General features: G+C 36.5%; 1 pseudogene; it reads left to right on the top strand.

Annotated features, from left to right (window-relative positions):
• LOC130222954 (sialic acid-binding Ig-like lectin 13) lies at window positions 1–27738 on the top strand (annotated as a pseudogene).
• Window positions 27739–27766: the final 28 nt, after the last annotated feature.

The raw sequence follows: 27766 nt of genomic DNA, 5'->3' as shown, positions 1-27766 counted from the left end.
ATGAACACTACTCAGAAAATCATTATCTTCTGTTTTCTCTTGCAAGGTATGTTTCTCTTGCTGATTGTGCTAGTAAAATGTAACTTGTTCAGTCTGAATAAGTGTAAATTAGCTATATTTTTTGTTAAATCAGGGTTTTGTAAGTCAAAAAATATTTGGCGATTGAAGCGTTAATCCGACTACAAACTGAATGGTGTCATTCTAAACTGTATGTTGTCATACATTAAAGTTTTTATTGGCTACTTCTCGAAAAGTGATCCATAAAACATGTTAGTAACATTGTGCTTAATGTAGATTTCACTTTTAATGTTCTTCTGTTTTATGTTAATAACTCTGAAAAATTTGCATCATGAAATGGTTTTCAAGTTAGCTTTTTGTATAACCAAACAAAATGTGTTTGTGTGTCTGAAAGCTTCAGTATTTGTTTCTGCTTTTATTTGAAATCTTTTCATCATGTGTGTTGTAGGTGTTTGCTGTAGAGATTTCAACATCATTTTGCCAGAGAAGATTCAAGCTCTCAGTGGATCCTGTGTGATTATAAAGTGCAGATTTGACATTAATGAAACATATGATAAAGACCTCACTGAGAGAGCTGCTGGAGTCTGGTATAAAGACAAACATGATAAGAGCAGCAGCCCAGTGTTTAACTCCAGTGCATCAATGCAGAACTCTTTTATTAAAGGGAATATAATTGGACAATTAAAAGACAAGAACTGTACCACTGTCTTTTATAATGTCAGATCAAAACACAGTGGTCAGTATTTCTTCAGGATTGAGGGAGAAGGTGGACTGAAAATGAGTTTTTCAAAAACCAGTGTTTTAGTAGATGTGATCGGTGAGTGACTTCATGACTAGTTACTATTAATGTATATTGTCTCCTCTAAAATGTATAGAATGAAACCTAGGCACTTTAAACTGTAAGTAGTCATTTCTCTGATAAATGTAGCATTTTATTGCTGAAAGAACAGTTGCTAATTGTGTTTGGCACTGTTGACCATTGATCATGCAGTATTTAATGTCTATTAAAGACCAATCTGTGTGTGTTTCAGAGTCTCCGATGAATCCTCGTGTTGTGCTGTATGTGGATGAGCAGGAGCTGCAGGATCAGCAGGAGGTGTTGGAGGGCAGATCTGTGAGTCTGCGCTGCTCTGCTGAGACTCTCTGCTCTTCTTCTCCAGCAACTCTCACATGGAGCTCCACTGCCAGAATCCCCCTCAGTGAGAGCAGCAAACTACAGGAGCGCATCATCTCTGACCTGAACTTCACTGCTGCTCAGCGGCACCACAGAGTCACTTTCACCTGCTCTATAAGCTACCAGCTGCAGGACAACAACAGAACAGCTCACAGCAGCATCACATTACATGTGCAGTGTAGGACTTTTACTCTCATCTGTTCTCTTCTCTCTATAAGACACTCGTAAATCTAGAGGTTTAATATCGTTTTCTCTCTTTTTCAGATGCTCCTCAGATCTCCAGTTTCTCCAGCTGTAACATTGGGAATACAACAGTGTGTTTCTGTGAGGTTGATGGGAATCCCTCTCCTGAAATAGAGTGGCATCTGTCTGGACGTCCTGTCTCAAACTCTTCAAACACGTTCATCAGTGAAGAGCGATTGAGCAACACAAGCTTGAGGAGCTTCATCTCTCTACATCAGTCTCTCACACACACAAACACTCTGCTGTGTGTCAGTAAAAACACTGGTGGCAATGCAACTCAACTGTTTCACATGGAACCTTCTCGTCAGTATGCAGGTAACGCCTTTTTCAACATATTTACTGTACCATGTACAACAGGATGCTGCAGATGCAAAAATATTAGCTTTTATTTTTTGTAAAGAAATTTTTAACTACTGTGACAGGACTCTTCCCTTTCTCTCTGTCTGATATATGCTTATGTTTTCTTTCCATATCAATGTATTTGTAGAATGTCAACAGGTTTCACTGCTGATCATATTAACTCTGGTTCTGGTTCTTTATGCTCTGACTGTTGGACTTGGAATCTACAGAATTAAACAGTAAGTGCTAAGATGTAATGCTGTTTCAAACAAAGTCACAGCCCACAGCAGAATAATGATTGTTTCTGACTTGTTTTAAAATAAGTCATGCATTTGTGACTCATGATGAACCAAACAGTCTTTGCATTCATGTGGTCTGTTAGGAATTAGTGTAAAAATTGTACAAAATGTTTATATGTTAACATAATACACGTGAAGAGTTCTAGCATTTATTAATATGTGTTATCTATTCATTTAAATGTCAGCTTTTATGAAATTGTCTGCAGAGAACAGCCTCTGGTCCACAAAATATGCTTCCAGACATTGGAATGAAGTGCTGTATGGACTTTGTGTCCAAATGATGATTGTCAAAGTTGGTGATTAAACAGATTGAGTCAGAAATAACAGATTGAGTCAGTATTGTATTTGTTTTCAATATTATTGACTATCTACAGTAAACCGAATAATGTGTGTCTTAGATTTTAGTTTTTAATTTGAAAGTAAGAAGTAAATTACTATCTACTATCTAAAGGTATTATTACTTTGCACATAGTAACATTTTTATTATAAATAACTAATAAGTATTTTTTTGTTTGAGCTTTGGGTTTATTATGAAAGTTGTGCTGTTTTCATTCAAGAAAATGCTGGACAAGCCAGTTCAGTTCAATTGAAGTTTTGCTTGGCTCATTAGAAATATCTATATTAATTCAGGATTTTTACCTGGATGGCCCCATGCATAACGTAAAATTACCCTACAGTACACAGAGGATTATGAAAGTCAATTGCTATGGTCATGTAATTTCCATTAAATATACACTGTGATGTGTATTTAAGTCACTCTATTGGTTCTTTTCCTTTTACTGATCTTTGCTTATTGGATTATCTTTTTCTTTTTCTTTGAGTGAGTGTGTTCATGTTTCTTTTAAGGACTGTCACCCCTTAAATGTGTGCTTGCTTTAATTCCAAGCACATTTGACCAATTCTGAAATATATCTGTCTTAGTATGTGCTGTTATTTTGGTACATAATTATTCATTGTTGTATAAGTGTTGTGTAATTATTAATGAGAGCTGAGACTGGAAAATGGCTTGTATTCAGATACTTATTGAGCTTATTAAGGTTTAATTTTACAAATCTCAGAAAAATATCTCTCACCAGAAGGTCAGATACTATTATTAGATGTCCACAATAAGGATGCATTATAGATAATGCAAACATCAGGAACTATTGAACAAGAAACACTCATATAGGGCAGATATAGATTGGAATGCCATTGGTAACATGTTTGGGAAAGAATATCAGAATATTCATTTGCATAAATTAATTATGCACAACTGGGATATAACATCATGACCCAAAATCCTAGGTGTCTGAAATCTGACGAGATGCATACCATAAACAGTGCATACAGAGATATTATAACAGATTAAACATTCCTAACCTAATATACTTTTGTCCCTCAGATTGTCCACCAAGCTGAAGGTGAGTGTTTTTTTTTTTCTTGATGTGGTCTTGATCTAGTAAAGCCTGATTATTGAATGATGATGAGAGACTGAGAGTGTTTTCTTCTCAGGCTCAGACAGAGACAGCAGACACGTATGCTTCTCTTCAGCTGTCTGCTCAAAACTCTGAATATGAAACTCTGAATATTAAGAAAAGAAGAGATGCAAAATAAAAAAACAATGTTCACTTTGATTTCTTCACCCGGCTGTTCCTTCTGGATAAAAAAAAAAAACATGTTTCCAGAAGCAAAGAATTACTTCACATAATTAATTTCACATGATTTAATATCTGACACATAAAAAAAACATGTGTTTTTTGTACACATTTGATTAGATTCAAATGATTATTTAGTTGTTTTAATAAACACGTATTTTCACATTCAGACTCGTTTACAGCTGACTTGTGCTAAAAAAGTAAATAAACAAATGTTAATGTTATGTGCATGCTGTCTATTAATTGTTTAAATTAATATATTTTTTGTATTCTAATATGATTATGTCCAGCGAATGATACATTTTAAATGCATATATGTACTTATACTGCTTGTTTTTCTCCAGTGTGTATTCATCGGCTTTCTAAAATAAAGATGATCACAATAAATGCAATAAATGATTTTAAGAAATTTTGTTTTTTATCTGAAAAATTACTAGAATATATATATATATATATATATATATATATATATATATATATATATATATATATATATATATATGTATGTATGTATGTATGTATGTATGTATGTATGTATGTATGTATGTATGTATGTATGTATGTATGTATGTATGTATGACTATCAAAAATATATATCGCTTAAAGTATAAAAAATAAATCGCTCTGTTAAACATAATTTGTGAATTATTTTAAAAAAATCTAAGGGGTGTAATAATAATTCTGACTTCAATAATATATATATATATATATATATATATATATATATATATATATATATATATATATATATATATATATATATATATATATATATATATATACATATATACATATATACATATATACACATATACATAATTATATATATATATTAGCCTGAATTATTAGCCCCTCCCGGAGAGAAGATTTTTTCAACACATTTCCAAACATAATAATTTTAATAACTCATCTGTAATAACTGATTTATTTTAAAATTTATTTTATAAATTAAACGGGGGGCTAATAATTCTGACCTCAACTGTATGTGTATATATGTATATATGTATATTTGTATATGTAATTTGTGTCCAAATGATGATTGTCAAAGTTGGTGATTAAACAGATTGAGTCAGAAATAACAGAATGAGTCAGTATTGTATTTGTTTTCAATTTTATTGATATAATTTTATTTTATATATATATATATGTATATATTTATATACTGTATGTAGTGTGTGAGTTGAGATTTTAAGGACCCTGGTTACAAACTAGCTAACCCCATAGTGTGGTGTATAAATTTGGTATGGTATTTAGCCTATATAGTGTATGTTTTGCATGATCTTATTCTACATCCTTAGCTATTACCTAAACCTATATACTACCCTAATAATTAATTAATACGAACAGAAAATTAGGCCTTATTGAGCTAAAGGAAAAAGTCTTAGTTAGTTTTATAGCAAAACATACCTTTAAAAAAACTAACTAGCAGAAAACTGACTTCACACGTCCACTACAAGCTACTTTAATATAGATTAGACTAGAAAAAAATAAACCACAGAACAGCATCAGTTCTCTGAAAAGCTCTTGTATGATTTGTTCACAGATGCTGTTTTTGACTGTAAGACAAGTATGACAAAAGTGTTAAAAAGTAATAAATTTAAGTACATTAGTCCTGTCTGATCTGAAGTTTTCTGCCATTTTCCTTCTTTTATTCATGCAAAGCTGTGTGCAGAGGCAGAGGTCTATTGCTCTGAACGGAAACATACATTACCACCAATAAAGACTGTATGCTGTTTGATAGTGTTTAATGGCAGTGTTTCTGACAGGAATGTGAAAATTCAGACTTTTTACCAACCAACACTTACAAAAACAGTTGAAACAGAGACTCATGTTTTCCATCCTGATGTTTGACAGGACTAAATCCTGTCAGTATTTTAGATCATGCAAGAGAATGAAGGAGAGTTAAGAAATTAAAGAAATTAATCTCTAAATAAACTACAATCTACAAAACAGCTTAAAGCTCATGAATATGTAAATGACTGGATAACCTCTCTTGCTTTTTAAGCTAAAACAGGTTACAAGTTGTTGTTGACACAGGAAGTTCAGTAAGTATTTAGTGTGTGCGACTCCCTTCACGTCACACTCCTGCTCAGCCTCACATCAGCAGCAGTGCAGTTCTTATCATTCAGATATTTGACACTGTAACAATCCTTTATCCCTTTTCTTTTAATTTGTATTGTTTTTAAGAAACCTTTGCAGCTGCACTGGTTTGACTGTTTTCTCATTTCTGGTAAGTCGGTTCATATCAATGCTGACAACTCTAGTTTTGCATTTCAGAGATTTCAGAATTTCAGTTTGCTTTAATATGTGAGGCGTAATACTGTATATTATTTCATTGAGTTATTTTCTAATTTTTCCACAGGACTGAGTGTCTGTTAATGACAAGATGAACACTGCTGAGAAAATCATTTTTGTTTGTTTTCTCCTGCAAGGTTTGATTTTCCTTCTTTTCCTTTCTCGTATAAGTGTGTTGAGTGTAAATCAGCTAGTTTAAGTGCTCATTTAGGGTTTTCCTTGAGCCTTCAAAGTTTCTAATTCTTTCTAACACACTTTAAGGCTCAAATCACAGCATAAAGTCATAAAGTTAAATGTTCCACGAAGTACAAAAAAAAAAAAAAAAAAATCTCCAATACAAATTTTTAAATGTCTTTAAGTCAAGAAAGATGAACTTAAATGCTAAATATTGATAGACTTACAGATTTAGAAAGTAAGTGATTTTTATTTTTTTTATAAGAAACGAAGCTCTGTCAGTGCTATTTGAAAATACTTTTACATTTGAATTAATTTCTTTTAGATCATTGGCAGATACTTGTTCTTGGTAATCTTCAACTTGCTTCACTGTTTTTCATACTACATTAGATATTTATATTGTGGTAAGAAAGTACAAAGCTATTTATTTCTTTTCTCTTTAGATACAGTTTTAAAAAGTCATACTGTATATTTACCTTCAGAAATTCTATGGAATAACTAGTAAATTAACTAGTTTAAATGGTAAACTGTTTAGTCCATACAAATGTAGAGACTATTAACTCATTTGTCGTAAAGTGATTTATACACAAAATGTGTTAAAGTTGTACTTGGGCAAGATTTCACTGTTGTAGATTTTCTGCTCATTTGTTAAAATGTCCATCAGGTTATGTAATTAATTACTTTATTAACTTGTTTTAACCATCGGAAATGTGGTTGTGTATCTTAAGGCTTCAGTGTTTGTTTCTGCTCGTATTTGAAATCTTTTCATCATGTGTGTTGTAGGTGTTTGCTGTAGAGATTTCAACATCAGTTTGCCAGAGAAGATTCAAGCTCTCAGTGGATCCTGTGTGATTATAAAGTGCAGATTTGAGATTAATGAAACATATGATAAAGACCTCACTGAGAGAGCTGCTGGAGTCTGGTATAAAGACAAACATGAAAAGAGCAGCAGCCCAGTGTTTAACTCCAGTGCATCAACCCAGAACTCTTTTATTAAAGGGAATCTAACTGGACAAATAAAAGACAAGGACTGTACCACTGTCTTTTATAATGTCAGATCAAAACACAGTGGTCAGTATTTCTTCAGGATTGAGGGAGAAGGTGGATTGAAATGGACCTTTACAAAAAACAGTGTTTCAGTGGATGTGATCGGTGAGTGACATCATGACTGGTTAATATTGGTGTAAATTGTCTCATTATCTGAAATTTACAGAATTGAGTACAGAATTCTCTCTCTTTTTTTCAGATGCTCCACAGATCTCAAACTCCAGCTGTTCCAGTACTGATGTAACTGTGTGTTTCTGTGAGGTTGATGGGAATCCCTCTCCTGTAGTGGAGTGGCATCTGTCTGGACGTCTCGTCTCAAACTCTTCAAACACCTTCATCAGTGAAGAGCGATTGAGCAACACAAGCTTGAGGAGCTTCATCTCTCTACATCAGTCTCTCTCACACACAAACACTCTGCTGTGTGTCAGTAAAAACACTGGTGGCAATGCAACTCAACGGTTTCATCTGGTCTTCGTTACTCAAAAAGAATGTAAGTTTCAGTTTTTAGTTTTCTTCATTTTTCTGTTTAGATGAAATAGATTCAGTTGATAAATATGGTCATTATATGACAAGTCAACAGCTTCAACAGCTTTGCACATGATTTTCTGATCTGAGATTCATTCTATAAAATCTGTCAATAATCTATTATTATAAGAGGGAAATGAAAAAATCTGGAAATATTATAAAGCATGCATCTTTGACTTAAGTTGCAATGCTAATGCTAATATTAATATTTTTCGCCTGTGTTTCTTTGCACTTTTCAGTCATGATTATTTAGTTGTTAAAATGTTAGATCACACAAAGTGAAGTTTAGTTATAAACAAGTTTCGAGAGGATCACGTGCTTATGATTGCTAGCGGCTGGATCCGCATTATCCAATTCTCAATGCACCAATCAGACGACTCCTAAGCTACTACAAATACCCTGGGTTATGTACCACCGCTATCTTCGTTTTGAAGACAGCTCTGCTCCGAATCAACTGCAACTGCAACTGCTACTGCTACTGCTACTGCTACTGCTACTGCTACTGCTACTGCTACTGCTACAACAACTACTTCAAAGCGACTACATCTCCAACTATACTCCAACAACATCAAAACCTTCCACTCCTAGCGGTGCACCTGCAGTAACGTATATCGCATGCTTTAAGGGGAAGCCTCGCAGAAAAAATAACTACTTCCCAACAAAGACTAAACATCTATAAAGCTTTTGAAAGACAAGACTCGCATGACTAGAGAAATTTCAACCAATAACTCACCTTTCCAGCCTCCTGCCCGTCCACTGATCCATAACATTCCAAGTAATTCGACTGCAAAGATCCAGACAATCTAGTCCCTAAGCTTTGGTCCGCGGCATGTTCGTGCGTAGAGAAACATGACAGAATGCGCTGTCATCATCCAATCTAGTCATGGAGCGCAGCTGCGTCTCCTACACATTAACTCTAGTATTCTGGTCAACAAAATGGCCGCCGATCTTTTGATTGACACCTCATTGAGCCAATAGCTAAAAGAAGACTTGTCACCATCCAATGAGCTCCCAACTCGAGATGGTCCCGCCCTCTCTGACAATTTATGAATGAACTCGGCTACAACACCTTGTGAATTATATATATAAAAAAAAAAAACCTTGTGAATTATAGGCTCGTGATTTAATAGCATTGAGATTCCAAACTTAATGTTAATGGATTAAAGTAAAGCCTATAACAACATTCCATTCACAGTTCTTCTAAGTGGTGACTTTATAGTTCAGAGTCTGATGTTGGCAGTTGATTATATTTATATAAAAAAAAATAAATAAATAAAAAAAAAAATTTAATTAATAAATAAATTTTTACCCAATCATTTAAATTCAACACATCTAGCACAGAAGTTAAATCGTAATGTGATTCATATGTCCATACCAAGCGGCAACCTCCCGCTCTCCCTTGGGAAGCCAATACGGAAGTAACTAAAACTGCAATTCATCAATTCCGCTAGTCCCGGATCCATAATAGAGCAAATTGCAGTTGAGCCCACTGTTAGAATGGCCAACTTTAAAAAAAAAAAAAAAATTGTTTACACCCTGGTACAAAGAACGATTTGGCTTTTATTACCCTCCATGACAACTGCGAGGGGGGTGAATCTTTTATAACTCATCCATTTCCTTTATATTAAGTTTGCATAATTAAGGGCATGGCCACTTGAGTGACAGCTAGGTCTCGCTGGTCGCTGTCACTTCACCTCAGCTGAATTCGGCAGATTAGCCACTGATCTCGGCATATTCATCGTATTTTTGTTTTGTTTTATGTGGCTTTACACAGTCAGCTGCCTTTTGGACTTATTCTTACAATTATCAGATATGGGATGCTGTGTGCACTTAATTGTGCTCACAAACCATTAATGTGGCCTCCGTTTCCCATGTGAGTAAAGTTACATACTTATACACCATCTCTATAAATGTGTGTGTTTTATTTAAGTTCATTTATCATTTATAATGTTCTTTAGACCTGTAAAGCACTCCAGAATGTGACAGATGGATTAGCTGTAGGCTCTAGATCAGTCATCTGAAGCGTTATCATACAGTGTTATGCTGGAGTTCATCAATAGTCTGGCATTTACTAACACACACTATATCTGAAGTGTTTGGAAGTAATTCGCGTTTTCCTCCTGTAGAAAACGTCATAAGAACAATGCTTCGTGGCTCAATGTATTACAACAGTGTTTTTAAATGTCTAAACTCTTTACTGATATAGTGTACAGCCAAGCACATGCGGTCAGAACACAACGAGTTGCAGGTAATAAAGTATTAAGTGTTTCTCCCAAAGTAAAGTCTGTCTGCCAGGTCTAAGCAAAGTGCCAGCAAGTGTCTGTAGCTCCGCTCACTCTCCGCCTCTTTGCCCTTGTTTGGTATCCCGCCGTGGGTGCGATGACGTACAAACAAATGGCGACGGTTGGCCGCACCCACTTGTAGCTTCTTTTGCGCTCTTCAGAAACCTATGGGTGACGTCACGGATGCTACGTCCATATATTTTACAGTCTATGGTCCATACACAAAGTGACATGCAAGGTCATAATAACAATTCAGTTGAATCTGAAATGGCAAAGGAACAACTCCATGCTTAATAAGTAGGAGGAGGATATTTCTGACAGTAGATCTTCAAGAGGTATCTGTCTTCAAAAAGTACTTCCAGAACCACCAGACAAGCCACACCCCATATCCTCAGCTCTCAATCCATCTGCCATCCCGTGGGGGGACGAATGACCACCCCTACCATCCTTGCACTTCATGTCAACGAGGCTATCATACCATGCATTAACAAAGGCGCTTGAATTCACAGTTACCCATGCCCTTATTAAGATGCCTCGCATGGATATCAGCTAAAACAAATTATTATGTCTGGCGTATATGTATCATGTTGTAAAGATTTCATTTCTGATTGTCTTTGGTTTCTCGTTTCAGAGATCATGACTGCCGGCCCTAGAAGCTGACCCTCATCCAACCTATTACAATCCACATTCATTCCAAATACATTCACATTCCATGCAAAGGATACATTTTCACTAACCCAGCCCACACCACGATGCCATATTCCCACTTGCCCCTTTTAGTTTTAAGATGTTCTGAACTAACATCAAACGTCAATCCCAAAATCCACCTCACCACATCTGATCTAACTTTGCTGGATGAAGAAACTCCATGTTTCTTTATTAAGCAAAGCAAATAGCTCAATTTCATAAAGGACATTCTGGATACTTCCTCGATATCCCCTCCCCCACACACCCATTCCAAACCCTCCAAGCATTCTTACACAACAGTAGAGCAATACACCCTCAGGGAAGCCCAGCTGATCCTCTCCAGCCGAATTCCACCCACACGCATTTCTAGGTATAAGCACGACTATGCCTTTTCCCCCTATTCCCTCCTACTAACATAGGCGCTCCTTCACTGCCCTTCCCACTTTTTACTTCCTTTAACTTTCCCTCCAAACTTTAGCTATTCCATACTTCTATTCACTCCCATTCACCACAGCTCACACCCATTTTGGGAGCACCCAGAGTTTCAATTGCTGCAGCAGAGACGCTCTAAACAAGCTCACATACACCTTAATTTCCAATACCACTATCGTGACACTCCCACATACTCATACAGCAGCAATGCTTCTACGGGTGCGCACATTACCTCCATATTGACCCACTGCACCTCTTCAGTAGCATAGATGCTCTGCCGAGCTGCACTTACCCATAGCACCACCGCAACTGTAGTGAAGCTCTAGCTAAGCCCTTATTTTCCTTCATCTCTACATATCACTACGGACAGTATTTACATTCCAGTAGGAACACTCATAACTCCAATACTGGCCACCACTGCACCTCTGCAACCGCAGAGGCACCCCGCTGAGCTACACTCACCCATAGCAACCAGCAACTGCGGTGACGCTCTAGCTGAGCCCCATTTACTCTCATCTGTACACATCACTATTGACAGCATTTAACATTCCTGCAGGAGCACTCATAACACTTCAATATTGAATACCACTGCACCCCCGCAACAGAGGAGACGCTCTGCCGAGCCTTATTCTCCCTCTCCACCACTGTTGCAGCAGTGACGCTCCACCTGAGCTCACACACATCTCCATTTAGCCATTCACTACCAATACACTCCCCAGCGCTACAACATCAGTTAAAACGCCTCTGCGGAAGTGCACTTGCCTTCCAATTTTGACTTCCACGACACATTTGCAACAGCAGAGAAGCTCCGCAGAGGTTACTTTCCCCTCCTCACCACTGCCGCAGCAGTGACGCTCTGCCTGAGCTCACATACACCTGCATCTAACATACCACTACTGACACACTCCCCAGCACTGCCACAGCAGTTAAATTGCCTCCACGGAAGAGTACTTGCCTTCCAATACCGACTTCCACTGCACCTCTGCAACAGCAGAGAAGCTCCGCTGAGCTTCTTTTTCCCTCTGCTCCACTGCCGCAGCAGTGACGCTCTGCCTGAGCTCACACCTCAAGGAAACCCAGCTGGCCCTAACCAGCTAACACAATACTCCAGAACAAGGGCTCGAGCATGACCCTCTGTATGCGTGCGTATGTGTGTACATGGATCTATGTGTATGTGCGTGTGGGTGTATATGTGTATGTACGCGTGTGTATATATGTATATGCATGCATATATGCGTACATGTATATGTGTACGTGTGTGTGTGTGCTTATGTATACATGTATGGGTTTGCGTATGTGTATGTATGTGTTATGTATGCGTGTATTCATGCGCGTACTTGTGTATGTGCATGTGTGTGTCATGTATGCACGGTATGCACGCATGTGCATTTGTGTGTGTCGTGTGTGCACGCATGCATGTGATGTGCATGTGCATATGTACCTGTATGTACATACCTACCTTTCTGTTTCCAAGCTTTGCTATGCTTTGCCATCCCACCCAACAGCTCTGACCCCCGCAGGGGTCTAACCCGAGCTTCGACTCCCGCAGGAGTCATTTCAAGCCCATCCCTGGCCACCCCTTCACAGTCACACCTCCAGTAGGAGCATCCCTGCCCCCTCCTTTCTCCCCACTCTTACTGAAACCCCACCCCCCCATGGCTCTAACCCCCGCAGGGGTTGCTCCGAGCTTCGACTCCCGCAGGAGTCATCACCGCCCCCCAGCCTTTAGGAATGGTATGCACACACGTACGAGCAGGTATATGTGTGTGCATTTGCATGTGTGTGCGTGCATGTGCACGCATGCAGGTACATCCCTTCTCCTTTGCTTCCTTCCGGCGTCGAGATCCTCCGCCACCCTCTTTTTATCCATCTCTTTTCAGCGAATTACTTCGCTACTCTTTCTCTTCCCTTAGGCCCTCAATCCTCAGCTCTAACTCCCGCAGGAGTCACTAAAACGAGCTTCGACTCCCGCAGGAGTCTCGCCCCGGCCACCTCCTACAGTAGTCTCCACCGCCCCCTCCCTCCCTAGACTACAGCAGGAGAAATGCCCACATCAGCTCTGACCCCCGCAGGGGTCGCCCCGAGCTTCGACTCCCGCAGGAGTCATTCACTGCCCCTCCCTGGCCCTTACTTATCGATTTTTATATATGTATATATATTTTACATTTATACTCTCCTTTTCTTCTTTCCGGCGTCGAGATCCTCTGCCTGGCAATTATTTGCCCTTTCTCTACTTCCTTACAGCGTTGAGTGCTTTTGCTACCTTTCTACCGCTTCTTTTATCTCCTCCCTTATCTCCTTATCTGTCAATTCCCCCAATAATTTCCTCCTTCCTGCGGCAAATTTTCTCCGCTAACTGTTTTCTTTCAGCATTGATTCCGCTACTTTTTACTTCCGCTTAGGTCCTCAATCCCCAGCTCTAACTCCCGCAGGAGTGACTAAAACGAGCTTCAACTCCCGCAGGAGTTCATGCCCCCCCTGGCCCACCACACACCATCTCATGCAGGAGTCTTCACCGCCCAATACCTTTCCCCACTCCCGCAGGAGCCTGCCCACCCCAGCTCTCACTCCCGCAGGAGTGTATCCAAGCTTGACTCCCTCAGGAGTCAATCCAGCCCTTCCCACGCCTCCGCTTGGACTCACGCAGGAGTCTACTTTCCTCTGCTCCCGCAGGAGCCTCTCTTCCTAAAATATCAATATATCCAGCAGCCGGATATGGCATTGTTACATCTGCATTTTGGGGGGTTCTTAAATACGCGGCTGCTGTCCCGAGCTATATATGGCATTTTGGGGAGTTCTCGAGATCTACCTGAGCTCAAACTCCCTTCTCGCCTTGCAACGGGAGGGAGCCCCGGGCTCGAGGATCTTATGAGCTCAGGGCTCTCTCCCGGGACAGCATGCCAAACAAGCTTATAATTAATCATCAGCTAAGTGTGAACTCTTGAAGTGAAGTTTAGTTATAAACAAGTTTCGAGAGGATCACGTGCTTATGATTGCTAGCGGCTGGATCCGCATTATCCAATTCTCAATGCACCAATCAGACGACTCCTAAGCTACTACAAATACCCTGGGTTATGTACCACCGCTATCTTCGTTTTGAAGAATCCCCCCATCCACCCCTACTCCTCCTCCTTCCTAGATGGGTGACACGGTGGCCCAGTGCTTAGCACTGTTGCCTCACAGCAAGAATGTCTCTGGTTCTAGGCTTTACCAAACCAGCAGACATTTCTGTGCGGAGTTTGCATTTTCTCCCCGTGCTCACGTGGGTTTCCCCCGGGTTTCCCGGTTTCCTCCCACCGTCCAAAAAACATGCAACATAAGTTAATTGACTAATCCAAACCGGCACTATAGACATGCTCCTAGTAAATGGTTATCTCTCAAGAGCAATCACTGGCTGTTCATTGGTTATTACAGCGGGGGAGTTCTCGAGATCTACCTGAGCTCAAACTCCCTTCTCGCCTTGCAACGGGAGGGAGCCCCGGGCTCGAGGATCTTATGAGCTCAGGGCTCTCTCCTGGGACAGCATGCCAAACAAGCTTATAATTAATCATCAGCTAAGTGTGAACTCTTGAAATGACAATTGTCATCACCTACTCACCCTCCACTTTTTAAAAGCCTTCCTGAGTTTCTTTCTTAAATTACACACACAAAAATAGTAATGTTGGTAATCAGAATGTTGGTGGTGGAGTTTTTTTTTTTTTTTTGAGTCAATGGCTACTGTCTGTTTTCCAACATCTGTCAAAATGGTTATGTTTTTTTATTTAACAGAGGAAAGAAACCTGTACAAACCTAAAAATGATCAGGCTGCACTGCAAAATAACAATAAATAAATAAATATGAGAAACAAATGAATGATATAACAGATACAGGCTAGAAAGAAATGAAATTATCTGCCAGTGCAGTGAGAGAATTATACTTGCAAGGATTTCTTGAAGTAAGAAAATGTATAAGCTTTAGTAAAAACATTATAATAATAAGTTACTAGTTTTTTAAACTGTATGATTTCCTTATTTTGTGAGGAAATATCTTAAATTTAGAGTTACTAAACAGGAGAATTAGTTTAAGAATTGTAATTATATATTCTGTATTAAAATGAGCTAAAACATTTCAACTTAAAACAAGATTATTGTATGCATTAAGTAAGGGATAATCAACAGTTTGTCATGTGTTGCATTAAAGTGCATTAAAATCCTTTAACGCACGGCAAGCCGTTGATTATCCCGCTTATTTCATGGTCATTTGCTAAGGTAGGCCCATATAACAAGGACAAACTAGTTTTGCTCTTTGCAGCACAGTATTTGTCAGAATGTTTGTCAGTTTTGACATGTTAGATTTTCTAGATTTTCTCAGAGGGGGGCTCTGAATCAGCATAGAATAAGCAGGATAATCAACGGTTTGCTATGCGTTAAAGGATTTTAATGCACATTGCAGAGGCAACCACACTCCGCTGGCCTGCCGTGTGGTCCTTCACCTCCACATCAACCTTTGATTATCCCTTACATCACACATACCAGCATATTATCCACAATTATTTTATTTAAATTGGGACACAACAGTAGTTACAATGCAAAATGATTGCAAGCTGCTTTTTAAAATATACTGAAGATTACTGCAGCAAAACTGAACAGGATGTATTTTGTCACTAAAGAACAAGAATAAGTGTGATTGAGCATTTTAAATGAGCAAACTTTAAACAAGTTACTTCAGCTCAAATAAGACTAAATGTGAAAGAACTAAAATAAAAATACAAGACTGCTCTTAAATTATGTTTCTGTAAAAAAAAATAAAAAATGTAAGTATCTAATTATGTATTTGGTAAAGCTTTACTGTAAGTAGTTTTTTCGCTTTATATAAGAACAGCTCACAGCAGCATCACATTACATGTGCAGTGTAGGACTTTTACTGCCGTCTGTTCTCTTCTCTCTATAAGACACTTATAAATCTAGAGGTTTAATATCGTTTTCTCTCTTTTTCAGATGCTCCTCGAATCTCCGATTCCTCCAGCTGTAACATTGGGAATGTAACAGTGTGTTTCTGTGAGGTTGATGGGAATCCCTCTCCTGAAGTGGAGTGGCATCTGTCTGGACGTCTCGTCTCGAACTCTCAGTCTCTCACACACACAAACACTCTGCTGTGTGTCAGTAAAAACACTGGTGGCAATGCAACTCAACTGTTTCATATGGAACCTTCTCGTCAGTATGCAGGTAACGCCTTTTTCAACATATTTACTGTACCATGTACAACAGGATGCTGCAGATGCAAAAATATTAGCTTTTATTTTTTGTGAAGAAATTTTTAACTACTGTGACAGGACTCTTCCCTTTCTCTCTGTCTGATATATGCTTATGTTTTCTTTCCATATCAATGTATTTGTAGAATGTCAACAGGTTTCACTGCTGATCATATTAACTCTGGTTCTGGTTCTTTATGCTCTGACTGTTGGACTTGGAATCTACAGAATTAAACAGTAAGTGCTAAGATGTAATGCTGTTTCAAACCAAGTCACATCCCACAGTTGAATCATGATTGTTTCTGACTTGTTTTAAAATAAGTCATGCATTTGTGACTCATGATGAACCAAATAGTCTTTGCATTCATGTGGTCTGTTAGGAATTAGTGTAAAAATTGTACAAAATGTTTATATGTTAACATAATACACGTGAAGAGTTCTAGCATTTATTAATATGTGTTATCTATTCATTTAAATGTCAGCTTTTATGAAATTGTCTGCAGAGAACAGCCTCTGGTCCACAAAATATGCTTCCAGACATTGGAATGAAGTGCTGTATGGACTTTGTGTCCAAATGATGATTGTCAAAGTTGGTGATTAAACAGATTGAGTCAGAAATAACAGATTGAGTCAGTATTGTATATGTTTTCAATATTATTGACTATCCACAGTAAACCGAGTAATGTGTGCCTTAGATTTTAGTTTTTAATTTGAAAGTAAATTACTGTATCTAGAGGTATTATTACTTTGCACATAGTAATGTTTTATTATAAATAACTAATAAGTATTTTTTAGTTTGAGCTTTGGGTTTATTATGAAAGTTCTGTTGTTTTCATACAAGAAAATGCTGGACAAGCCAGTTCAGTTCAATTGAAGTTTTGCTTGGCTCATTAGAAATATCTATATTAATTCAGGATTTTTACCTGGATGGCCCCATGCATAACGTAAAATTACCCTACAGTACACAGAGGATTATGAAAGTCAATTGCTATGGTCATGTAATTTCCATTAAATATACACTGTGATGTGTATTTAAGTCACTCTTTTGTTTCTTTTCCTTTTACTGATCTTTGCTTATTGGATTATCTTTTTCTTTTTCTTTGAGTGAGTGTGTTCATGTTTCTTTTAAGGACTGTCACCCCTTAAATGTGTGCTTGCTTTAATTCCAAGCACATTTGACCAATTCTGAAATATATCTGTCTTAGTATGTGCTGTTATTTTGGTACATAATTATTCATTGTTGTATAAGTGTTGTGTAATTAATAATGAGGGCTGAGACTGGAAAATGGCTTGTATTCAGATGTACATACTTATTGAGCTTATCAAGGTTTAATTTTACAAATCTCAGAAAAATATAAAGATATCGTTGTCAGATCTTATTCAGATATCAGATATTATTAGATGTCCAAAGTAAGGATGCATTATAGATATTGCAAACATCAGGAACTATTGAACAAGAAACACTCATATAGGGCAGATATAGATTGGAATGCCATTGATAACATGTTTGGGAAAGAATATCAGAATATTCATTTGCATAAATTAATTATGCACAACTGGGATATAACATCATGACCCAAAATCCTAGGTGTCTGAAATCTGACGAGATGCATACCATAAACAGTGCATACAGAGATATTATAACAGATTAAACATTCCTAACCTAATATACTTTTGTCCCTCAGATTGTCCACCAAGCTGAAGGTGAGTGTTTTTTTTTTTCTTGATGTGGTCTTGATCTAGTAAAGCCTGATTATTGAATGATGATGAGAGACTGAGAGTGTTTTCTTCTCAGGCTCAGACAGAGACAGCAGACACGTATGCTTCTCTTCAGCTGTCTGCTCAAAACTCTGAATATGAAACTCTGAACATTAAGAAAAGAAGAGATGCAAAATAAAAAAACAATGTTCACTTTGATTTCTTCACCCGGCTGTTCCTTCTGGATAAAAAAAAAAACATGTTTTCAGAAGCAAAGAATTACTTCACATAATTAATTTCACATGATTTAATATCTGACACATAAAAACATGAAATGTGCCTTTTGTACACATTTGATTAGATTCAAATGATTATTTAGTTGTTTTAATAAACACGTATTTTCACATTCAGACTCGTTTACAGCTGACTTGTGCTAAAAAAGTAAATAAACAAATGTTAATGTTATGTGCATGCTGTCTATTAATTATTTAAATTAATATATTTTTTGTATTCTAATATCATTATGTCCAGCGAATGATACATTTTAAATGCATATATGTACTTATACTGCTTGTTTTTCTCCAGTGTGTATTCATCGGCTTTCTAAAATAAAGATGATCACAATAAATGCAATAAATGTTTTTAAGAAATTTTGTTTTTTATCTAAAAAATTGCTAGAATATATATATATATATATATATATATATATATATATATATATATATATATATATATATATATATATATATATATATATATATATATATGTATGACTATCAAAAAAATATATCGCTCTGTTAAGCATAATTTGTAAATTATTTTTTTAAAAATCTAAGGGGGGCTAGTAATTCTGACTTCAATTATATATATATATATATATATATATATATATATATATATATATATATATATATATATATATATATATATATATATATATATATATATATATATATATATATATATATATATATACATACAGTTGAAGTCAGAATTATTAACCCCCTGAATTATTAGCCCCTCCCGGAGAGAAGATTTTTTCAACACATTTCTAAACATAATAATTTTAATAACTCATCTGTAATAACTGATTTATTTAAAATTTATTTTATAAATTAAACGGAGGGCTAATAATTCTGACCTCAACTGTATGTGTGTGTATATATATATATATATATATATATATATATATATATATATATATATATATATATATATAATGTTTAGAAATGTGTTGAAAAAATCTTCTCTCCGGTAAACAAAAATTGGGAAAAAAATTAACAAACAGGGGGTCTATTAATTGAGGGGGGCTAATAATTCTGACTTCAACTATATATATATATATATATATATATATATATATATATATATATATATATATATATATATATATATATATATATATATATATTTATTTATATATATATATATAGAATTATTAGCCCCCATCAATTATTAGACCCCCTGTTTGTTTATTTTTTTCCCCAATTTTTGTTTACCGGAGAGAAGATTTTTTTCAACACATTTCTAAACATGATAGTTTTAATAACTCATCTCTAATAGCTGATTTATATATATATATAGTGTGTGAGTTGAGATTTCAAGGACCCTGGTTACACAGGGTGCCCTAGCTAACCCCATAGTGTGGTGTATAAATTTGGTATGGTATTTAGCCTATATAACTTATGAAGTGTATATTTTGCACGATCTTATTCTACATCCTTAGCTATTACCTAAACCTATATACTACCCTAATAATTAATACGAACAGAAAATTAGGCCTCATTGATCTAAAGGAAAAAGTCTTAGTTATTTTATAGCAAAACATACCTTTAAAAAAGTGTGCTCCAGATATTTATTTCACACTTTGTGTTTGTCAAGTGCTAATGAGATGTGCTGTTTGGATTTTTATTTCTTTTGTTAACTAGCAGGAAACTGACTTCACACGTCCACTACAAGCTACTTTAATATAGATTAGACTAGAAAAAAAAAAACCACAGAACAGCATCAGTTCTCTGAAAAGCTCTTGTATGATTTGTTCACAGATGCTGTTTTGACTCTAAGACAAGTATGACAAAAGTGTTGAAAAGTAATAAATTTAAGTACATTAGTCCTGTCTCATTTGAAGTTTTCTGCCATTTACCTTCTTTTATTTATGCAAAGCTGTGTGCAGAGGTTTTTTGCTCTGAACGGAAAAATACATTACCACCAATAAAGACTGTATGCTGTTTGAGAGTGTTTAATGGCAGTGTTTCTGACAGGAATGTGAAAATTTATAATTTTTACCAACCAACACTTACAAAAACAGTTGAAACAGAGACTCATGTTTTCCATCCTGATGTTTGACAGGACTAAATCCTGTAAGTATTGTAGATCATGCAAGAGAATGAAGGAGAGTTAAGAAATTAAAGAAATTATTCTCTAAATAAACTACAATCTACAAAACAGCTTAAAGCTCATGAATATGTAAATGACTGGATAACCTCTCTTGCTTTTTAAGCTAAAACAGGTTACAAGTGGTTGTTGACACAGGAAGTTCAGTAAGTATTTAGTGTGTGCGACTCTCTTCACGTCACACTCCTGCTCAGCCTCACATCAGCAGCAGTGCAGTTCTTATCATTCAGATATTTGACACTGTAACAATCCTTTATCCCTTTTCTTTTAATTTGTATTGTTTTTAAGAAACCTTTGCAGCTGCACTGGTTGGACTGTTTTCTCATTTCTGGTAAGTCGGTTCATATCAATGCTGACAACTCTAGTTTTGCATTTCAAAGATTTCAGAATTTCAGTTTGCTTTAATATGTGAGGCGTAATACTGTATATTATTTCATTGAGTTATTTTCTAATTTTTCCACAGGACTGGGTGTCTGTTAATGACAAGATGAACACTGCTGAGAAAATCATTTTTGTTTGTTTTCTCCTGCAAGGTTTGATTTTCCTTCTTTTCCTTTCTCGTATAAGTGTGTTGAGTGTAAATCAGCTAGTTTAAGTGCTCATTTAGGGTTTCTTTGAGCCTTCAAAGTTTCTAATTCTTTCTAACACACTTTAAGGCTCAAATCACAGCATAAAGTCATAAAGTTAAATGTTCCACGAAGTACAAAAAAAAAAAAAAAAATCTCCAATACAAATTTTTAAATGTCTTTAAGTCAAGAAAGATGAACTTAAATGCTAAATATTGATAGACTTACAGATTTAGAAAGTGATTTTATTTATTTTTTTTTATAAGAAACGAAGCTCTGTCAGTGCTGTTTGAAAATACTTTTACATTTGAATTAATTTCTCTTAGATCATTGGCAGATAATTGTTCTTGGTAATCTTCAACTTGCTTCACTGTTTTTTATACTACATTAGATATTTATATTGTGGTAAGAAAGTACAAAGCTATTTATTTCTTTTCTCTTTAGATACAGTCAGATAAAAGTCATAATGTACATTTACCTTCAGAAATTCTGTGAAATAACTAGTAAATTAACTAGTTTAAGGCAAGGCAAGTTTATTTATATAGCACATTTCATACACAGTGGCAATTCAAAGTGCTTTACACAAACTAAAAGAAACAAGTATAAGAAAAATAAAAACAAATAATAAAAATGGTTAAAAAATAAAATAAATAAGCATAAAAACAGATAAAATGTGTTATAAAAAAAATGAAAAAGAAGAGAAAAACATAATAGTGCGATCTGTCGGACGTAGCTGTTACCGACTCGGTCCCAGTCATTCCCCTCACTGGCCAGCAGAGGTCCCCATCCCCGGACTTTTAAGCATTACATCATCCATCTAAACTCAGCCGCCAGCCCCAAGGCCATTATTGATTACTGTTGATGTGTGTTCACACTTTAGTGCGTATTGGATGTTTGTGTTTGACTGTGACTAATAAATACTGCATAATGGATCCCTCCGTGTCAGTCTCCTCGTTACAGTAGCACAGTGCTCATTCAGTAAAGGCACAGCTAAACAGATGTGTTTTCAGTCTTTATTTGAATGTGCCTAATGTTGGAGCACATCTGATCATTTCTGGAAGCTGATTCCAGCAGTGAGGGGCATAGTTAAATGGTAAACTGTTTAGTCCATACAAATGTAGGGACTATTAACTAATTTCTCGTAAAGTGATTTATACACAAAATGTGTTAAAGTTGTACTTGGGCAAGATTTCACTGTTGTAGATTTTCTGCTCATATGTTAAAATGTCCATCAGGTTATGTAATTAATTACTTTATTAACTTGTTTTAACCATCGGAAATGTGGTTGTGTATCTTAAGGCTTCAGTGTTTATTTCTGCTTGTATTTGAAATCCTTTCATCATGTGTGTTGTAGGTGTTTGCTGTAGAGATTTCAACATCAGTTTGCCAGAGAAGATTCAAGCTCTCAGTGGATCCTGTGTGATTATAAAGTGCAGATTTGACATTAAAGAAGAACATAATAAAGACCTCACTGAGAGAGCTGCTGGATTCTGGTATAAAGACAAGCATGATAAGAGCAGCAGCCCAGTGTTTAACTCCAGTGCATCAATGCAGAACTCTTTTATTAAAGGGAATCTAACTGGACAAATAAAAGACAAGGACTGTACCACTGTCTTTTATAATGTCAGATCAAAACACAGTGGTCAGTATTTTTTCAGGATTGAGGGAGAAGGTGGATTGAAATGGACCTTTACAAAAAACAGTGTTTCAGTGGATGTGATCGGTGAGTGACATCATGACTGGTTAATATTGGTGTAAATTGTCTCATTATCTGAAATTTACAGAATTGAGTACAGAATTCTCTCTCTTTTTTCAGATGTTCCTCAGATCTCAAACTCCAGCTGTTCCAGTACTAATGTAACTGTGTGTTTCTGTGAGGTTGATGGGAATCCCTCTCCTGTAGTGGAGTGGCATCTGTCTGGACGTCCTGTCTCAAACTCTTCAAACACCTTCATCAGTGAAGAGCGATTGAGCAACACAAGCTTGAGGAGCTTCATCTCTCTACATCAGTCTCTCTCACACACAAACACTCTGCTGTGTGTCAGTAAAAACACTGGTGGCAATGCAACTCAACTGTTTCATCTGGTCTTCGTTACTCAAAAAGAATGTAAGTTTCAGTTTTTAGTTTTCTTCATTTTTCTGTTTAGATAAAATAGATTCAGTTGATGAATATGGTTATTATATGACAAGTCAACAGCTTCAACTGCTTTGCACATGATTTTCTGATCTGAGATTCATTCTATAAAATCTGTCAATAATCTATTATTATAAGAAGGAAATGAAAAAATCTGGAAATATTATAAAGCATGCATCTTTGACTTAAGTTGCAATGCTAATGCTAATATTAATATTTTTCCACTTTTCAGTCATGATTATTTAGTTGTTAAAATGTTAGATCACACAAAATGACAATTGTCATCATCTACTCACCCTCCACTTTTTAAAAGCCTTCCTGAGTTTCTTTCTTAAATTACAAACACAAAAATAGTAATGTTGGTAATCAGAATGTTGGTGGTGGAGTTTTTTGTTTTTTTGAGTCAATGGCTACTGTCTGTTTTCCAACATCTCTCAAAATGGTTATGTTTTTTTATTTAACAGAGGAAAGAAACCTGTACAAACCTAAAAATGATCAGGCTGCACTGCAAAATAAATAAATATGAGAAACAAATGAATGATATAACAGATACAGACTAGAAAGAAATGAAATTATCTGCCAGTGCAGTGAGAGAATTATACTTGCAAGGATTTCTTGAAGTAAGAAAATGTATAAGCTTTAGTAAAAACATTATAATAATAAGTTACTAGTTTTTTAAACTGTATGATTTCCTTATTTTGTGAGGAAATTTCTTAAATTTAGAGTTACTAAACAGGAGAGTTAGTTTAACAATTGTAATTATATATTCTGTATTAAAATGAGCTCAAACATTTCAACTTAAAACAAGATTATTGTACGCATTAAGTAAGGGATAATCAACGGTTTGTCATGTGTTGCATTAAAGTGCATTAAAATCCTTTAACGCACGGCAAGCCGTTGATTATCCCGCTTATTTCATGGTCATTTGCTAAGGTAGGCCCATATAACAAGGACAAACTAGTTTTGCTCTTTGCAGCACAGTATTTGTCAGAATTTTTGTCAGTTTTGACATGTTAGATTTTCTAGATTTTCTCAGAGGGGGGCTCTGAATCAGCATAGAATAAGCAGGATAATCAACGGTTTGCTATGCGTTAAAGGATTTTAATGAACATTGCAGAGGCGACCACACTCCGCTGGCATGCCGTGTGGTCCTTCACCTCCACGTCAACCGTTGATTATCCCTTACATCACACATACCAGCATATTGTCCACAATTATTTTATTTAAATTAAGACACAACAGTAGTTACAATGCAAAATGATTGCATGCTGCTTTTTAAAATATACTGAAGATTACTGCAGCAAAACTTAAAAGGATGTATTTTGTCACTAAAGAACAAGTATAAGTGTGATTGAGCATTTTAAATGAGCAAACTTTAAACAAGTTACTTCAGCTGAAATAAGAATAAGTGTGAAAGAACTAAAATAAAAATTCAAGACTGCTCTTAAATTATGTTTCTGTAAAAAAATTAAAAATGTAAGTATCTAATTATGTATTTGGAGTTGTAAGTATGTAAGTAGTATGTAAGTATGTAAGTAGTTTTTTGGCTTTATATAAGATTAAAACTCTTTTTTCAGTTTCAGTTTTTTTCAGTGTGTAAATGATGATAGAATATTAATATTTTGGTAAACTATGTTTGTCTTTATGACTGTTCAGCACTTGAGTAAATGAATCAGTGAATTATCAGCAGTTTTGCTAACACTATTTTTTCTTTGTTCTAGTCTTGAATCCAGTCTTTATTCTGATTGGAGCTGCTGCTGGGGCTTTGGCGATTGTGATGTGTTGTGCTGTTACATATACATGTGTCCAGTAAGTGCATTAATGTCAATAGGAATATTATACACAATGTCTTTGCTTATGCGAACAATCACGCATTGGTCATCAAATTGGTGTATTCATAACTTAATGTAAAATGAGCAAGAATGAAAGTAAACTGCAGCTGTTTTATATTTCTCTTACAATTATTAAAGTGGAAAACCTGCTGCATCTATTTACATTACATTGAAAATCTCGTAAGTAGGATAATTATGACTATATTATTACACATCGTAATCGATCCACTTGTTAGTAAATTGTTCGACGAGAATGGATATTTTAATAATCAATTAAAACTGTAAACTTATTCCTTCGATTCCTGCTTAGATTTTTATAGCTGATGATGTATTTCACTTCATACCTCTAATGTACTTCTTCAAAAAATCCCCCAGCAACTGTCACTGCTAATAGATATTTCTAACAGATATATATGACATAGCTGACATGTAGCTGTTTTAGAGTGTGACCTTGAAGGGAAAAGACCTCACACTTTTTAACACTAAAAAACATTTTGAAATCTCATTTACAAGTCTGAGAAAACCTTGTGCATGAAAAGCAGTTGCCAGTTGTTTTGTAATATCCATCAGATACAAAGACATCAATTGGTCGTGTATTTTTATGAGTGACGTTTTTGCCTCATTGGTTTTACTCAAATAAAATGTGAAATATTTTATCGTGTATGTATTTTGTCATCAGAAAAAACAATGGGAAACTTCAGCCAACTGTCCAAGACGAAGGTGCTAAGGAAAGTGGTGAAAATACAGATGAAGTGAGTTACAACAGACACATAAAAACCAAAAACACACAAACATAATAACAAATACATAAACACAACTAATTTTAAAAATCGTGAAATTTATCGTTGCAAATAAACATAAATACACTTTTTTAGATTAGATTAGATTAGATTCAATTTATTGTCATCACACATGTACAAGTACAAGGCAACGAAATGCAGGTAAATGGAACCCCCCGACCGTGCACAGACATCACAACTCCAGGGAAGACAGGTCACGGGAGGTGGAACAGGAAATAAAATAGTCAGGAAAAAGAGGCAAAAAAAAAGTCCCTCTCACCTTGCTCTTAAGTTAGAGCACCGTGAGATCAGGGATAAGAAAAAGCCCCAGCAATCTAGCACAAAAACACACCGACAAGACATAACATTGCCACAGGGGATGGGAACAGGGGGTGTGGAAATAGTCCGGTAAGGGCGGGCAGCCATCAGGTCCTGCAGCCATGGAGGCGCTGGTCGCAGACCTGCTCACCCCCTCCAGTGGGTGAAAGCATACGAAGGCGTTGGATTGGGGCCAGGAAGTGTCGTGCTATGTATCTGTGTGTGTGTGTGCGTAAGCCTGTATAGTCCAACAGGTGTCCTTGACGGGGAGCAGGAATTTCAGAGCGTCTCCTTATCTTGCTATCCGGGAGAAGTTGTTTTCCTCCAGCCGAGGCCGTCTGGCAGGAGAAAAGAAAACACAGGGAAGCCGAAAGAGTGGAAAGATACTTCAACTTTAGGTCAATACCTGCCAATTTCACAGATATTTAATGTCCATCACATGTCTCCAGATCTGGCCAAATTTTGTTGCAAAGCTGCTAACTTCACCCCGATGTTTTCCAGTTTGCGATCTAATATTGCAGTCTGATTATTAGCAAGCCTGCCCATCAGCGCTTCAATCAAGCCGGCCAGCCTGGTGGGGTTTTGAGCAGCACTGACCGCTTTCATCATTCGTCGATACGCCAGGGCCCCGCATAAGCCCATCAGCAGAAACCCTGTTATCAAAGTTCCGAATAGGTAAATGTCTTCAATATCCTCCAGAGACAGAGCAGCCAGGCACAGGACGCGCCACTTCTCCCACCCGTCCATCACGTATCCAGCTGCAAACGTCCCCGCAGGACATGTGGGCTCTCCCGAGCCCAAACTTCTCGTCGAGAAGATGGTGTCAATCGCATTCAGAGACCAGTTGATCAAATCCATAATTCCTTATTTGTTTGGATAGCAGGGCACGGAGAGTCTCAGAGATAGAATAAGACAAAGACAAGAGGAGCTAGCGAGGAGAGATATGGGACGGAGAGGGAAAAAGTGCGACCGCCTTCGCCGAGAGCCAAAGAAGGTTGGTTACCAACCAGACTAGCTGTAAATGCTACATGATTACTGAACAATTTTTAATAGACACACTAAAGCTTTGAAGCATTGATTCAACCCTGTCAATCCCTTCTGCTCTTCCATAGGAGAATCAAGACGACTCTGTTTAATCAAATAACGTCATGATGTCATCTGCTGGAGCCACTACAGCAAATCAAGAGTCTATCATTTATTCCTCCATTGACCTCTCAAATTCTAAATTAAGGTCACAGGAGGTGGAGAGCATCTCTTGTCTTCATGCTGACTATGCAGTGGTCCAGCGCGTTTCTGGAGTAGCAGATGCAGAGAGTTTAGTGAGAGAGTCTTCAAGATCAACAGAAGCACAGGTGATTGTGAGAGCAGATGAGCTTACTAAACAAACAGAGTCAAAGCAATCAGAGGAAGAGCTGTTTGAAGAAGACTCTCAGCTTTATGCAAAGATTAAACATCATAGTCCATAGAGAACATCAGCATGACTGTGTTTGAGCAGGAAAACAATGATATTGGATTAAGTGCTTTAGAGTGTCGACCTTGAATATAAAAAAAAATTCAGGCTATTTTTCTTCCTTCAGGGATCTTTATATATGACACAATGAATTTATTCTTGGTATTATACAGGTCCTTCTAAAAAAATTAGCATATTGCGATAAAGTTCACTATT

The sequence above is a fragment of the Danio aesculapii genome, chromosome 4 (assembly GCF_903798145.1).
Source record: "Danio aesculapii chromosome 4, fDanAes4.1, whole genome shotgun sequence".
Taxonomy (NCBI): Eukaryota; Metazoa; Chordata; class Actinopteri; order Cypriniformes; family Danionidae; genus Danio; species Danio aesculapii.
This window is presented reverse-complemented; position numbering and strand designations above follow the sequence as displayed.